General features: G+C 45.7%; 1 non-coding gene across 1 annotated transcript; it reads left to right on the forward strand.

Annotated features, from left to right (window-relative positions):
* Positions 1-3070: 3070 nt before the first annotated feature.
* On the forward strand, positions 3071-3215 carry LOC127184511 (small nucleolar RNA SNORA48). Its single transcript, XR_007830149.1, has one exon. It is a non-coding gene; the product is annotated as a small nucleolar RNA SNORA48 (small nucleolar RNA).
* The last annotated feature ends 7558 nt before the right edge of the window (positions 3216-10773 follow it).

Here is a 10773-nt window from a genome sequence, read left to right on the forward strand (position 1 = left end):
ATGTCTAGCATGCAGCCTGGGTGGGAGTGGGCCCTCAACAGCCCTTGACAAAAGTCTATCCACATCCACGCTACTCAGACATGCTGAAAATAAAGACAGAGGGCCTCTGTTGGCACCCGCAGCCCACAAATCTCCCATCAGTGCTGCCAACCCTCAGAAATTATGTCACATCATGCCTTGCATTCTGGCCAATGGTCTGTCTGCTAAGAGATGTGACCTAGCTTCCAAACTGAGCTGGTAAAGAGCTGGGAGAACCCTGCGTGTTATCACGTGGCGTGCTTGCAGGATGAGTATGGATGAGCCCCCTTGCATTCTAGAGATGAGGGGACTGGATTTCAGGGTGGCTACAGTACAGGTTTTGGGATTACCCATATAGGACAGCTGTCCTGGAGAGTTGTCTGGACTCCACTACTAAGAGTTTGCTGTGTTCTTCTTGATGCTGATAGTTAGGTTCAACACAGGGCTTGAAGTGCTCTGCTCTAGATTTTAGATTCAAACCGAGGTCCAACCAAGGACACCGCCTGGTCCATGGAAAACAGAAAGCCGAGCAAAGTCAGCATGTCATGTAGGACGGCTGTTACATTTAAGAGGGCGAAGGGAACACCTTGTGTTGCTTCTGCTCCTTCTGCATTTTACATTCTATCCCTGTAATTAGGGGTAGAGGGGAGTAGGGGAGGCGTAGGAGAAAGAAGACATAAGAAGAAATGGGTAGAGAGAAATCTTTTGTGGACTAAAGGAGCTTAAGGTATCAGTGATCTTTAAACATCAGGTATTTAGGTATTTTGGTAGCAGAGACAGATGTGGCAGGACGAAGCAACACGGCAGCACTGGAATTTGATTGACGGTTTGCACATACTTCGTTGTTTGGGCTGAGGAACTGAGGAACTTGCGCTTGTGAGTCGAGTGTTAGGACAACTGAGTTGCCAGCCAGCTCCTGATGTAAGCAAATGAACAGGCACTTTGAATTCAAACTTCTTTCCTTACCAAGACGTAAAAAGCAATACATTTTTCTTTCTTCCCTTCCCCAGTCTTCCAAGCTAGCTGGAAATTGGGTATCATTGCTGAGGTCACCCTTAAAAGTGATACATTTAAGGTGACACAACTAGCGAGTGACAGAGCCAGGATCCCACTGGTGTCTGTCCCCATGTTTGCTACTTTCTAGTGTCCTGTGCTGGCAGACTCTACCCATCTTCAGAAGGGACCTGACAGTGCAACAAGTGCCTATGTGTCTGAGTTGCTGGGAGGTAACACAGCTGGCATCTCTCCCTGAGGACTGGAGCTGCTGGTATAAGTGGAAGATCTCTTTAACGGTTCCTTGGTCCCCACCCTATCTCCATCCCTAACCCAGAATCCACCAGGACAAGACGTTCCTCCTGCAAACTGTTCCTAGCTGCCAGGATGCCAGAAAGGAGGCTCCTGTGGCCAGTACACTGGAATAGCTAGAAGCACAAGGTAATGTTGGCTACCGGTCTGGTGTCCTGTCCCCCCTGAGGGCTCCTTTGCCTTAAAAACTACCTCATCTCATTTCCTTGCTATCTCATACACACTACCGTCTTGTGTATGTGGCATGCTATGGAGAAAGGCTGGGGAAGCCTGCCCGGAAATAGTCCACCTGCTGTGAGGAGAAAGGTGGTAGAAAAAGAGGGTGGTGATCTGAGGAGAAAAGAGATAGAATCGATATTATAATGGACACGAAGGTTTGGTAAATTGCATAGTACAAGTGTCAGGTGCTTGTGTTCTATAAGTGAATAAAATGACCTCATGTCCAATTTGCACACAGCTTCTATTATATTAGTGTCTTGGCTTGCTTCCACTCTCACACTTATAGACCCTGGTGGTGGTGGTGGTGGTGGTGGTGGTGGTGGTGGTGGTGTGTGTGTGTGTGTGTGTGTGTGTGTGTGTGAATTCTCTGCTCTAGTCTGATGTAGGTTTTAATGATGATAGTTTGACTATATCTTCAAATGTATAATGGGTGAATTCCCCTCAGCTTTCCAGAAGATTTTGTACTTAATAATTTGGTAAGTAAACTTAAGTATAATTTTGTTGACCAAAAATGTCACCATTTGGTAGCAATGACATGAAATGTAAATGTCTGCTTAGGAAGGGTTAACTTTATTCATTAATTTCTCCCACTAAACAAGAAAGTGTTACTTTCTATTTATTAAGCATTTTTGTTTATTTCTTTAGAAATGCATAGTGAGTTTTCCTCATCTTTGATTTCACATTAATTTCAAAGTTTTTTTTGAAGGGATGAAACAAAAAATGATTTGTATTCTAATACTTAATGGAATATTTTCATTTGTCTTATGTTTCCTAGCTCATTATTATTTGAGTAGAGGCAAATTGCTTTTAATATTACTGTTGCAATTATTTAATCTTCCTAATGTCACCTACTGTTCCTTCCACTTTTCCGTTGACTAACTTGGGTCTTTCCCATGTACAATCACGGAGCCAAAAAGGCAATACTATCCCATCTATTACAATGAAAATCGTCCAGTGTTTTGACATGAAACAGAATGTTGGATTTTGAAGTGTGTGTTTGTGCACACACTTATATATCAGCATTCACCTATATGCACACATCTGCATATGTAATGTTACCGTGTTTGCGCATTAATCAAGTGAAAGACATTTCCATCAATTTTTATCTTACGAATAATTGCTATTGTGATGCACATTGCATTGTACCCGATGCTCTCTTTGCATCCATCAAAGTGATCATATTACCTTTGTCATTCATCTTACTAATTACAGTGAATTATATGAGAAGTCTTTTTTTTTTTTATCCTGAATCCTATCATTTCTGAAATAATTCTACATTTTTCATGGCTTGATGATTTAAAAAGTTATTATATTCTACTGTTTTACTTAGGATTTATCAACCATCCATAGAATGATTCATTTATAAATTTTTTTGACTCTATTTAGTAGAGTTCAATGGATATTTTTCTAGCACTTAGGAAAATGATTTTGGAAGAATAGATCATTGGGAAATAAAAGCCCATACTGGGGTGAAGAAGAGAGGTGGGTGGTTGGGTTAGAAGTAACACGTTTAGGAAACAGGAGCCTGTGCCCCCTGGCAATGGGCGAAGAGATGCCCTGTTGGTGGTGGTGTTCTTACATCAGTCAGGGGCAGAGCAGGTCGTAGTCCTTTGTTCATCCTAGCTTGATACCTGGCGTGCTGACCAAAGCTGTTTTATGCCTAGGACACATACAAATCAAATGAAATCAAATCCAGACAGTGTAGTGCAACAGGAGGAAGACAGACAGAGACCTGCGTTCCACCATGCCATGTGGTGTGGACAGGGAAAATGCCCACAGACCTGCCCTCTGTTCCACAGCGTGGAGCCCTGCCTACCACCCCACAGTGCAGCAAGTGAGGAGAAAGACAGACAGAGACCTGCAGACCAGCCATGCCACCTGAGGACCTGCCCTCCAGCACACAGCATGAGAGAGCCATAGACACCTGCTTGCCCGAGGATGTCACCCAGGGTCCCGTCGGCCATGTCACCAGCTAGCAGCAGGAGCCACCACAATGTATGAGTACATGGTGGATAGATGTGAGAGAAAGAGAAGTGGAGCAGCTTGAGCCTTATGAAGAGAGATGGAACTGGAAATTGGAGGGTTGAGAGAAGAAGCCGGTTGTGAGTGGCCAGCCTGGCCACCTGAGGTCATGGCGAGGGCCCAGCCTGAGTCACCACTGAGGGCCGTTTCTGAGTCCATGGCTATGCAGTGACAGGGCTTGGTGTCAATGTCTGTGGCACATTTTACCTCTAGAGAACATGAGGACATCCCTGGTCCGGGCAGCTGCCAGGGAACACATGGATGTCCAGGGGCTGTGAAGAACTAGCCCCACCCCTCACCAGCTTCAGTATTCTGGAGAGCTGACCCCACCTTTCACTGGAGGAAAGCAGGTTCTGTACCTCTCCCAGGCAGCACAGTGGAGCTGGACTTGGTGGGTGTAAATATGGGAGAGCTGACCCAGCCACTTATCGGCTATGAGAAGGCGTGAGAGAGGGAGTTGTCACTGTTCCTCACCAATCACAGTGGCCCTTTCATTCATCCCAACCATTTGCAGACATACAGGTTTTGCAGTGGGCCAACCCAGAGCAGGGATGACTGGGAGGAGTCCCTGTGAGGATTCAATATTAATGGTGTCACAGAAGCCAAAGGTTTTGAGCCAGACCAATGCCTTATTGTGATAAACATTTGGAAGTGAAGATGTGTGGACAGAGGGGTATACTGTGGAATACACGGGGACATACTACAGTTGCTATGATGAGATGTTTCCCATGCTTTTCGCTTTTGTTTGTGTGTGTGTGTGTGTGTGTGTGTGTGTGTGTGTGTGTGTGTGTGTGTATGTTTATTTTGGGAGGAGGTTTCAAGTACAAAGGGAGGATATGAAAGGACATGATGTGAGACTCACCACTTCCCTACTGACAATCTAGCCATCTGTAGCCACATAAGCATGGACCGAGCCTCACCAAGTGTTTGATGAAGGTCCCAGGAGGAGTGATGAAGCAATGCAGGCAGAGAAAAGGTTGAGAACTCTAAATAAGGGAAGAAACTCAGGGAATGGGAAAAGAAAGCCATAACCTAAAACAAATGAGCATCCTAACTGGTTTTTAATTGCTATCCTCAAAATACTAGGGGAAGATAACCCTCAATATAAGGACCTCTAAGAAAGCAAGGGTGCACTCTGAGTGATTTTGAAAATATCTTTACCAAAATAAAAATGAAAAAAAAAAAACCCCACAGATATTAAATGATCATATAGACAAAGTTCCTGGAAGGAAGGGGGAAAGATGGTGAGATTGAAAATAAGAAACAGAGACTCTGAGCTACCCAGGCAGTCGACATCTGGCTCCTGGTTGTTCTGAAAAGGAATTATCAGAGAAGAAAGGAGATAAAATTATTCCATAAACTCAAGCAAATGTTTTGGGCTGGAGAGACGGCTCAGTGGTTAAGAGCGCCAGAGATCCTGAGTTCAATCCCAGTAACCACGTGGTCTGATGCCCTCTTCTGGCCTGCAGGTGGACATGCAGATAGATCACTCAGAAAATTAGTAAATAATCTAAAACAAAAACAAAACAAAAACTAACGAAGGGGGAAAAAAAGAAAAGAAAAGAAAATGTCTTGGAGTAGAAGGAGAGATGCAGAGACTTCTGTTGAAAATCAACTGATAAGCATCAAATAGTAGGTCCTCCTGAAAGGTCTGGAGACCCATCATCGTGAAAACTCAGAAGCCTGGGATGAAGGGAGAAAGATCTTCTAAGTTTCCAGAGGAGAAGGAGAATGGAATCTTCCCAAAGAGGAGGAAGGTCAGATCGCTCACATGTCACAGCAGCCCTGCACTCTGGGAGGCAGCGAAGGTCCTCATGGCTGAGACAGGGTCTTTAACCCTTCAGATCACACTTGCATCACAAGCTGTTTACCTACCAAACCATCCCCCATCCCTCAGCTCATATACTTGTTGTCCTTTCTTCTGTGGTGTTCCCTGAGCCTTGGAGTGAGTGGTTTAAGTGGTTGGTCACATACTCTCAAGACGTTGACCATTTCTGAGTGTCTGTAGTAACTGCCACCCACTGCAGAAGCAAGCTTTTGGTCAAACCCGACAGCAGCACAGATCTACGCATAGAAACGCAAGTATTTAAAAGGCATTTCACAGAACCACAATAGCAGGTCTCTCTTGGGGCCTGTGAACTCCCCAGCTGCGGGTCTGTGAGTAGGCTTACAGAGTTGGATGTGGACTCCTTGCTGTGCGGTAGGTCTCAGATCCAAGCAGAAGGCAGTCGATCACTCCCATAACAACCTTCTTTCCTCCCTGGTTTTTCACGACAGGGTTTCTCTGTGTAACGACCTGGCGGTTCTGGAACTCATTTTGTAGACTAGGTTGGCCTTGAACTAACAGAGATCTCTGCCTCCCGTGTGCTGAGATTAAAGGCACGCACCCCCCCATGCCCAGCTTCATAAGTCACTAGAGACAAGGCCTGAGTGTGCTGGTAACAGTGGGACAGCAGGAGTTGAGGGAGGCAGTCAGACACCATATCGAACCAGACGCTGTCCAAGGAAGAGAGAGCAGCCGTGTGGATTGCTTCCGCTTGCAGAGGCCCCATTTAGTGTGTCACAATGATGCAAACTACCGATTATTGATTTAACAAAGATGGTGAAATAACTACATTAGGAGGATGTGGACAGGTGAGGAGGGGACAGGCTGAGAGAGTTAAGTATTCATTCATCTTAACCCTGTAATCGATAGATAATGTCGACAGTGGATAAATCAGGAAATAATAGTAGAAGCGAATTATCTGGCAACGTAGAAGCAACCAGAAGAAAAACCTGAGAGATGTTAAAAGTGCTGGCATCAGGGGAACGGGCATGGGGCTGGGAAGGGCGGGACGGAGGGCCATTGTTTCCTTTCTGATAAAATGTAATTTTAAAGTACACGTGCATGCATTGCACTGATAAAAAGAATAAAGCCAATAACAACAAAAAACAACTCGGGCTGAGGCATGAAAGAAACAATATATAAATGACATTCGGGAGCCAATTTATTTATGATTAAGACACCTACGCTACATAACTCCAGACAATTTTTTTTTAAAAAAAAAATTTCAAATCCTCTGACAAATGAAAAATGGCTTCCTTAGAAAAGCCGAATCGGGACCCAGCAGAATGAACTCCTTTCCATTTGCAGGAGAAAATTCATTGCTCATTATGAGAGTCCCTACAGAGTGTCTCTATCAACCACAACCCGAGTTGTTAAACTTAAAATTTAACAGTTTTAAAACTTTACAAAGACCATGAAAAGCTTTTATAACGCTGTAAATCCCAAGCTGGGTGGAGGCATCGAGTCCATACAAATTCTGTTTTCCTTCAACTCCCGGTGACCCAGCATGTAAATCCTGAGGAATCAAGACGAGTTTTAAAAGTGAAATACTCTCCCCTCTGCAGAAGCTGCTGAACACACACGGGGCAGTGAGAAAGGAACTCTAAATTCCACTCAGCATGCGAGCACACACCCCACCCCACCCCCAGGTACGTCCCCTGAATGGCTGGCCTGTCCGGGAGATTTTGGAACCAAAGTACTTGACAGAATATTTGCTGCTGCCCATCAGAGTGAGCCGTTCTCGTCTTTAACATGTGGTGGACATCACCAGGCATGTGGGTCAGGCAGGGCTGCCATAGAAAACTCCCATGGCCAGGGGGAGGGGCTGGGGAGGGACTCTTGCAAGTGGGAACGTCCTATTTTCAGTTCTAGAGAGTGCATGTTCAAACAAAGGCATGGGAGAGCTACCCTTTCCCGGGCTTTTCTGCCTGGGTCCATAATATCTATGCCAACTTCTCTGTTTTTCTGTATAGAAGACCCCCGGGGACTGTTCTTAAGGAGACCAGTCTTACAGAACCAAGACCCGGAGACCACAAGATCATATCCTTATAATTTTAACCTAATTATTTCTTTAAAGGTCCTGTCTCCAATACAGGGATGTGTGTGTGTGTGTGTGTGTGTGTGTGTGTGTGTGTGTGTGTGTGTGTGTGTGTATTTATATTTACAAGAATCTGGCAGGGGAGAGGACAAAATTTAATCCATAATGCAATGTATGGGGAAAGAGCTTTCCTACAGTTAATTGTGCTCAACTCCAGTAGGGTCCAAATGGCCCTTCTTTAGCTCCTGTAGAACAATAGTTCTGAATCTGTGAGTTGCGAGCCCTTTGGGACCACACACCAGCTTTCCTGCTTATCAGATATTTACATCACAACTCTCAACAGTAGCAAAATTGCAGTTATAAGGTAGCAACAAGATAATTTTATGGTTGGGGGTCACCACAGCACGAGGAGCTGAATGAATTGAAGGGTGGCAGTGTTAGGAAGGCCGAGAACCACTGCCTTAGAACGTGTATTCTCAACTCTGGAACCTTCTGTAAAAACAATGTCCTGAAAGCTGAAGCTCTTGAAAACTAGCTGTCAATGTCATTTGGCACCTCAGTCTGCCTCAGGGGAGAGAGCTGCCAGAGAGGCCGGGCTGCACGGTGGTTCTGTTGTACAGATAAGCGAGACTGACAATCAGATGGCGTCCTCAGGGAGACCTGATTTCTCAGACCTCAGTGAGAAGATCAAGACATCCCTGAGACACAGGGAGCCCTGAACAGGATTTTCCGTCCCTGTTTTCCACAGAAGAACTCTTCAAGCTACATCCAGGCCCCAGAATTGCGGGAGGGATCCCCAGCTCTCTGCCGGATGGAGATTGAACAGGAGTGCCTGGTCTCTAGCTTGGAGGTCAGTTACTTCACTGCATGGCTGAGCTGTAGTTGTATTTAAATAGTCACAATCATTTGAAATGGAATATTAATTCAACCTAAATGAAGACTAGCTTGAGTGGACGGCTCAGGGTATGAAAGCAACACTCACATGGTCGGCTGTGAGGTAGAAAAGAGACCCCGCCCCCAACCCCATCTCTCATAGACAAAGCCCAATAAATTTTCACTTATTTTTGGTAGAGGAAAGCCAACAATTTTCCAAACTGAAAATATCATAAATTAGCGATGCTGAGGTGTTATTTAGAAGCGTTGTGGGGTAAATTCCAAACTAACCAGAAGGAAGTGACAGGAGGAAGAGGTGAGTAAGGATGCTGAAGAGGTGAGTAAGGATGCTGAAGAGGTGAGTAAGGATGCTGAAGAGGTGAGTAAGGATGCTGAAGAGGTGAGTAAGGATGCTGAAGAGGTGAGTAAGGATGCTGAAGAGGTGAGTAAGGATGCGGCTTTACTCTAGGTTTTCAAGCACATAAAAGCGAAGGGTCACAGCCTTCCTGACGCTGCCCTGCACCCTTTAACACACCTCATGTGGTGGTGACCCCCACCCAGATAAGTATCTCGTTGCTACTTCATAACTGTAATTTTGCTACTATAATGTAAATATCTGGTATGCAGGCTATCTGATATGAGACAACCCCCCCTCCCCAAAGGAGCTGTGACCCACACATTCTGACACACTGCCTTAAAGACTAACTGATATGTTCTGTGCGGGGCGTTATGTAAGTTGGATTGGAAAATGAAATAGGTAAGGAGAAAAAAAATGAAAAGAAAATAAATCATACTGTTCCAGCTTCACGGCACATAAGATAACCGAGACAGCACCCTTGTCCAGCAGAGCTGTAATAGAGAACAAGAGAAGCACGTGTCCTCACTAACACTTCGAAAGTTCCCCCCCAGAGCGTGCCTGAGCATTCCCCAGGCCCCACAGCAAAAAGATAACGAGTTTGAGAGGAGGGGAGAGGAAGGAGAGCCCCTTACAGAGATGGCATCTTGAAAGAAAGACATGAAGCGTGAGCCTAGACTTAAGTCCTGCAGGGCAGGGCTGTGGGAGGAGGAGAGCTAACAGAACCACCATCAAACCCCTGTGTTAGGTAAAGGTATCTGAGTGACAGCCAGGAGGCCAGTGTGCCTGCCTCATAACAAATACAGGGAAGGGAGCTTGGAGGCCCAAGCCAAATCTTACCCTGCGTCTTAAAACGAATTAGATTTTAATTAACATTTCATGGGAAGTCAGTGTCAGAGAAGTTGGCTTGTTTATTGTGTGCATGTTTTAGGATGCAGTCACCTGTGTAGCTAAAGCCCAGGCTGACTTTGAACTTGTGCTCTTCTTGCCCCTGCCTCCTCTCAACTCTTAAGTGTGCACCTTCATGCCTGGCTCAGCACAGTAGTGTTGAGATCTGATTTTTGCTTTTATCAAGGAGTCGACTTATTGAACCAATGTGGGATGGGGAAAGGAGGGAAGGAGGAGACAGGAGTAGAACAGAAGGTGTACTTTACAAACTCAGCAAATTTTAGAGAGGATGAGTTGGATGGATGGACAGACAGACTAATAGATGGATGGATGGGTGGATGGATGGACGGATGAGCAGATAGACAGACAGACATACTAACAAGGAGACAGACAGAGAGGTGGTAGATAGCCCCAGGGTGCAGATTTGGGCTGAGGGTCTTAATTTGAGTAGAGTTGCAAGGCACAACTAAGAGGCCAACGAGGCAATCGCAGAGCAAGCTGGGGAGAAAGAAGGAATACCCCCTCTGCAGCTAGTCTCCCCAATTTTCCAGATGCGCCTTAACATATATGAGCAGATGCTCAGGTGGGGGGGGGGCGGTGCGGGGGGAGGGTGGCTGAGGCACCAGAGTGATTATGCAGGGAATAAAGACTTGCCAAATTGCTTAAAACTCAGCCCGTCTCCATCCCGGCTCTCACCACAGCTGACGTGAGCGTGTAACCGAGCTTGTAAATAACTGTGCTTGGAGGCCGAGCTGGGAATTACGCCCCTCCAGACAGCCATTCAGAGTCTGAGAGAATAGAACCCACTTGCGGTAATGCTATGCATTAAAAAGCACTTAGGCTGCTAAAGCCAGCATTAGAATTGCACACGAACACCGCTGTCATGCTCTCAATGGGACTCTGGAGTCCAAGTGGGACTCTCAGAGTGTGCAGAGGGGAGAAAAGCCATCTCAGGCAGTCTCTCCTCTTCAGCTCACCCAGCAACACCACCTCGCCTCTGTGGAGAGTCCCCCTCCATAAATGGAGAAAAATGAGCTTATTTTAAAGCCAAGATTAAACTGGGTCCATAGTGCACAAGGATGATGGGCCTTCGAAAGAAAATAAATGAATCCAAGCCACGACAGCACATCCATCCAAAGATGGCATGAAGGGGTGACCCAGGTGTTTTGAGAGTTAAGAGGCGCTCCAGGTATAGTGCACCCCACACAGCAAGCCTTAAGTGAATGAATG

The sequence above is a fragment of the Acomys russatus genome, chromosome 32, assembly GCF_903995435.1.
Source record: "Acomys russatus chromosome 32, mAcoRus1.1, whole genome shotgun sequence".
NCBI classification, from domain to species: domain Eukaryota; kingdom Metazoa; phylum Chordata; class Mammalia; order Rodentia; family Muridae; genus Acomys; species Acomys russatus.